A 6,000-nucleotide genomic window follows, 5' to 3' on the forward strand; every position below is an offset into this window, starting at 1 on the left:
CTCAATGGTTGATTGTCTGCCCCTTTGCTACCTATGACCTGTTACAAAGTTTAGGTGGTAGTGGCAAACACAAAAAATGGCATATTCTGCCATATGTATGCCTATTACATATCTTTTGTTAAAAATATAACAAGCTCCTGAAGTTTGCTGTGATTCGAGCAACATATTTGGTAGGCTACAACATTGGTAATGATAATGTGCACAATGACCATCAACATGCCCTGTAAGTTACAGCATATAATTTATTAAAGCTTGCCAACTTGACTGATGTCTAATAAAGTCATCTGCACCAGATTGGCATTTTACAAGGATTTTGTAGAACACCTTACAAAGACCAATTCCTTGCAAAAACAAGGCATAAAGCAAGAACTTTGCAACCATGTCCTGGAAAAGGACACATGCAATCGAATATGACTATTGTGATGCTATTGTTGGATACAGGGATTGGGAACCATCCAGGAGACGCCTCATTGAAATTCTAGCAGACCCAAGTTGTTCAGTGCGTTCGTGAGGAACATTATTCACATAGATAAGACAGTAGTAATAGCCTTATTGCTCGGAAAAAACAGGAGAATCGAGAAAATAGCTTTTTGTTCTCCCATTCTGCCGGATTTTTCTCCGGGGAATAAGGCTGTATTACACTGTCTCATCTATGACTCCAACGGACCCGTTCACCAACTGCGATGCAAATTCATGGCTACTAGAGTAATGGAAATTCTGGGCGATCACCTTATACCTTTGATCCTGCCGCCACCCCAGATTAGCACCTCCGGTTTAGATATCTTTCATTGGAAGGAATGAACAGTAGTCGGTGAATTACCACGACCGCACTCATCCACCTCCCAAACTAAATGTGCGCTGTAGTGAATGGCGATAAGTTTCCTTTGGATCCGAGGGTAAGGCCGCCTGTCCATCACTAAAAGCTCATTGCAATGGCGCCGCAGCTGCGACGACGTGTGACCATCTCAGTAATTAATCTTGATAGTCGTATTCGCGCCTGTTCGACGAATTCCTGTGGTAGGCGGTTGCTCGGAGGCCGGTTGCCGGGCGTTGCCTCGTGGGGCTGGGCGTTAACTTCCTGGTATGTAGTTGCTGTTATTTTGAGTTTGGAGCTGGCATGAGTCTGCTCGCAAGCAAATACGAATCCGATTTCACTCGGTGTTTTAGTGGCTATTTGTTCATTACGCAATTCGTAGGAGCAATTTTTGAACCATTATGACCCTTTCTGCCACGTAATATCGCAACTCAAAGCTGAATTCCGGCACCTCGACATGAGGTATCATTTAGCCAGACCGCCACTAGCTGCATTTGGGGCCAACAGATAAGCTGTCATGACAATTTTCTAGTGTCTGCACTTCAGCCATAGAGTGTTGTATTCTGTGCTTCTTTTAGATGGTAATGTACACGTAATATGCAACTTTTCTTATGTTGCAGTGTGCTCCAATATTGTGTCCATGCAAGGACAATATACTTAACTTTGTGTGAGCAAGTGGTTTCACTCCTGTCAATGTTGGAGCACTAATTGCATATTGCCCCCTGAGGCCATATTCAGTTTGGCACTTTTTGGCAGATGCACATTCCTGATCTTGACAACTCATCCACCGATTACCTGTACAGTACCCTGTACCTCTCTCCCATCCCTTCACTGCTACTTTATAAGCATTGGAGATAATGCATCAGAATATCTGCTATGTGATGCAGCAAAGTTACATGTGTCGGTGCATTGCTGTGTTTTATGTTTAAGTGGTGTAGCACTCACGTGTGAATGCAGAGGACTGAGGAGCCTTTTACTTTGTATGTAGCATGCCACCCAGATTTGCTGTCTGGTGTTTTGCCCTAGACATGCAGCTTTCAAAAAGGACAATGACAGGGTATGTCATCATATGTGATAACCAGATAGTTCGTAGGATTCTATCCTTCTGATTTACATGTAGGATTCTATCCTTCTGATTTATGATATTTAGAAATATCCCACTGTTCCAGTATAAAAAATTCATTCATTGCACAAAATGCATCCATTGCACTAGATGCATACAAGACATTGATGTACTGAACCTGAGCTCAAATGCACCACTCAGGCTTGGTCAAAATGTGCTTGATTTCCATTTGGGTGGGATTTTTTTTGAAGAGCCACCTTCAGGTAGCTTTCCAACATCACATCACCTCAAAACATTTGCCTTCTATTGGCTGGAATTGGTGCAATGGAGCAACAAACTCAAGAGTGTGGTATGCAGAACAGACTTAACATGTGCAGATTTGCACTGCAGATTTGTGGCTCTGGGGCAGATATTTTGAAATTGAGCAATGGTGATGCTATACTGGTCACATTTGTTGTTTGCAGTCTGGCCACTTGCAAGACTGTAAAAAGTATGCAGTTTTCTGAACATGTCTGGCATGGCAGCAATATCCTTGTGATTCATTCAGAGCACTCCGGGCATTAATCTGAGGGCTGGAGTTTCATATCCTATCACCATTAATTTCAGTTAATACAGAACATATGTAATATCTATGTATAATATAATATAAAATAATTCTCTAACTCAAATTCCTCCAAAGTCACGCAGACCTCAGTGACCTTGGAACTTCCATGATGTTATTGAGGATTTGACAGCTGTTGGGTCACCTTGCAGCACACACAGAGATGGTGATTAAGATTGCAGAGGGCCATGCACATGCAGTTGACCAGATAGTCTGTCCATGGATAGTTAACCACACACCCACACTGCCAATTGTTGACAATGGAGGTAGCAGTGACCACCTGTTGACTGGCTGTTCACTGTGCAGCACACTATTCATGCTATTGGTGCAACTGCACCACTCTGATGCAACAATACATACTGAGTTATCAACAGGGGCAGTGATGTCACAACAGCTGTGCAGTCAAATTGGCTAAGTTGAATTCAAGTTCTCATCCACTCTGTCTCATGCAAAAGGATCCAGACATACTTCCCTGATCTAGGATAAACATCTTAGCCTTGTGCAAATGGCCATAGCTCCTGTGCCCCCTCCCCCCCTTGGCTACACTGATGACAGGCCGTAGCCATTGTCACTACCTGCATATGCTTTCCAGTGACATATTCCATGCATGGCTCCTGGCCAGGGATTGTTTACATGCACCATTTGTTTGGAAAATGGCTTATTCAGACATTGATTTTCAGGTCATGGCAGCCAGACAGAGCCTGAAGCTGTTTGTTGGTAACCTGCCATGGACAGTGAGTGGGCGTGAATTGCGCACGTATTTCTCGGAGTTTGGACCCGTCGCCAGCGCCCGCGTCATATTTGATCAGCAGTCTGGGCTGAGCAAGGTAAGTTATAGCCTATTACCAGGCAGATGGAACAGGTGCTGGAGAGGGGCTAACATTTCACAGGCTGGTCTTTAAAACATGTCTGATTTTCTGATTTTGCAAGTATACTGTGTACAGATGTGTATACGTGTCATGCATTTAAGCTGCAGCTTTTTGGCAATTATGATGGGCTGTATTGCATGCAGAACATTGTCCCACCTCCTCATGGTGAGCACTTGCAGAACTGTTTGAGTCTGATTATACTGTCCCTTTGTAGGGAATGGTATGTCACTCCATTGCACCATCCTGTTGTCTCACTCATCATTTCTTATTTGCACCCAGGGTTTCGGCTTCGTCGTTATGGGAACCAAGGAGAGCTTCAATGCCATCTCCAACAAAGCCAGTCACATGCTAGAGGGATCACAGCTGGTGATCAATGCTCCCAGAGACTAAGCAGACAAGAGCGGAACACCGCGGCCAGCTGGGGTGTGCTGCTGGAGTGAGCAGTACCACTGGCTGCCACATCTTCCCAGCGTTCATCGCCCCAGCCAATCAGTCCGACGCGCCACCGTCAGCGCCGGTGATTAGGTCTCGTTGCTCCACCGACTCTCGCCCTCTTACCGGCGCGTCGGTCCGCGAGCAGCGCCTCCTCGTCCTGGGCGCCTCGCTCGGGGTGCGCCACAGACTCGTCCTCGCGCGCACGCCATGGCGGAGGGCGGCGAGTCCGAGAGCGAGTTCGAGCGAGCCGCCAGCCGCGTGGTGCGCCTGGCCTCCGAGCGGCGCCTGGCTGACGCCGACCTGCTGCGCCTGTATGCCTGGTACAAGCAGGCGACGGCCGGCGTCTGTCGCGGCGCGCGGCCCGGCCTGCTGAGTCTGGCGGCGCGCCGAAAATGGGACGCGTGGCACGCGCTGGGCGCGCTGCCGGCCGAGGAGGCGGCGCGCCTCTACGTGAGCGCCGTGCGCGAGCTCGACCCTGGCTGGGAGGCGGCGGCGGAACGGGCGCCGCGGGGCCTGGGCATCGCCGTCTCCACGTTCCAGCGCGAGGAGGAGGAGCCGCCGGCCGGCGGGCGCACGCCGTTCGACCTGGTGAGGGCGGGCGCCGTGGACGAGCTGGCGCGTCTCGAGCCAGCCGCCGTCGCCTGGGATGAGCCGGGCGACGATGGTTTGACCCTGCTGCACTGGGCGGCCGACCGCGGCCACGCTGATGTAGTGCGCCTGCTGCTCGCCAGGGGCGCCGCCGTCGACCGGCGCGACCCCGACGGGCAGACGGCGCTGCATTACGCCAGCAGCTGCCAGCATGCGGCGGCCGTGAGCGCGCTGATCGAGGGTGGTGCTGACGTCGCGGCACGTGACGCCGACGGGCTCACGCCACTGGAGGTGGCCGCCGACGAGGTGCGCCCCCTGCTGGCCGGCGCACCCCCCGGCGGTGACAGCGCACCGCAGCCAGTGGCCCAGCAGCGCTGAGTGGACGGCCTTAGAAACGTTTCTGTGCTTGTTTGACAGCGTGTGTGTGCGTGTGTGTGTGCGTGGGGTTTATGTTTACATTGTTGGCTGGCCAGTGGCAATACAGGTTGTCTTGTGAGTGTTTGTACTGCGAGAGTGCATCGTCGACAGTCGTGGCGTGCTGGGAGTGCCCAAGCCTGCAGCGAAGCGCCTTATACCGAGTGCCAGTCCACCGACAACCGAGCTTTGATGTCGGTTGTCTCCCATGCATGTGCATTAGTTCACCGCCGGATGCTTGCGATCGCAGATGCAATCGAAAAAAGCCGTTGAATAACCGACACGAATAACCTGGTCCGTGCTGCACTTCGGGCCTTGTTCCGGAGTCAGCCCTCGCCCCCCCCCCCCCCGCCCTACCTCTCTTCCCAAGTGCGAAGAGAAGGGAAAGATGCGTTTTTGCGCCTTCAGATGGGACTTGTCGGCATCGCGTCTTTCCCACTCTACCGATGTACGATGTTTCGCTCTAACGCAGACAACATGTTATCAACACGCATTTGGTGCGAATCGATTTTGGTCACCAGCGTGTCCTTCGCGTTCTTTACCGTGAAAATTGCGTTCGATGGTTCCCGCTTCACCCAAACTGGTTTACAAACAAGATTGTGATATGCAAGGCAAGACTGTATGCCACGTTGCCAGGCAAATGTGGACCGTGATGTGGCTCGCACCCGCGCTGCTCCAGTGGCCGCTTTCGACCGCTGTACTACTGCACAGCTGGCCTCCACTGCCGAGCGACTTCTCTCATTCCGTGCACCGGCCAACAGCCGAACGGAACGTGCAAGAGGACACGCGCCTCTCCGAATACGGTGAGTCAAACCCGCCCGAGGGCTTCGCCTTGCCGAGTCGCCGACGGAGTCATTGAACGGTTTTGCCCCCTGGATCCTCTGCCAACAATGAGCGTGGTGCGCTATGTCTGGTTTCGTGTGGCCATATTCTGGCTGCGGCTGTTCTGCCTTGCAAACTACAGATGTCACAACCGCTGGCGGCGCGGTGATCCAATACCGGCAGGACTGTTCGTATAAGTCATTTCCGGTGCTGCCGAATAATTTGGGCACTCGTATTCACGACTCGATAGTGATTTGTTCAGGCCTCGTCCACACGAAAAATACAACGAAGATCTCACCGCACACGCTCGCCGTTTACTCACCGAGCCGTCCCCACCCCTGACCGCCCCAACCGTGAGCATCTTGACGCTGTCGGCTCACGCTTTTAGCTGCGC

This window comes from Pollicipes pollicipes, unplaced genomic scaffold (genome assembly GCF_011947565.3).
Source record: "Pollicipes pollicipes isolate AB1234 unplaced genomic scaffold, Ppol_2.1 Scaffold_7262;HRSCAF=8765_pilon_pilon_pilon, whole genome shotgun sequence".
Taxonomy (NCBI): Eukaryota; Metazoa; Arthropoda; class Thecostraca; order Pollicipedomorpha; family Pollicipedidae; genus Pollicipes; species Pollicipes pollicipes.